This window comes from Vigna radiata, chromosome 1 (assembly GCF_000741045.1).
Source record: "Vigna radiata var. radiata cultivar VC1973A chromosome 1, Vradiata_ver6, whole genome shotgun sequence".
NCBI classification, from domain to species: Eukaryota; Viridiplantae; Streptophyta; class Magnoliopsida; order Fabales; family Fabaceae; genus Vigna; species Vigna radiata.
The window spans coordinates 24997452-24997741 of NC_028351.1; positions in this window are offsets into that span (position 1 = coordinate 24997452).

Consider the following 290-nt stretch of genomic DNA (forward strand, 5'->3'; position numbering starts at 1 on the left):
AGATTGATATAGAAATTGTGTTGTCAACAATCTCCTTTTTTGATGATGCACAACCCTGATTAATAACCAACCATGTTTGCACAGTCTAATTCAAACAACAAAATATCAAGCAGAATAAGCAGAATATGAGATAGAATGAAAATGCAGTCTCCCCCTTTCATATTCTCTCCCTTTCATAAAGCTTTCATGCATTCTCTCCCCCTTTGTGCATTAGCAAAAAAGGTATGCTCTAGATATTTATGTTGAAATATCAAACAGAGGTGCATCAAAAAGAGTATGCAATATTTAAG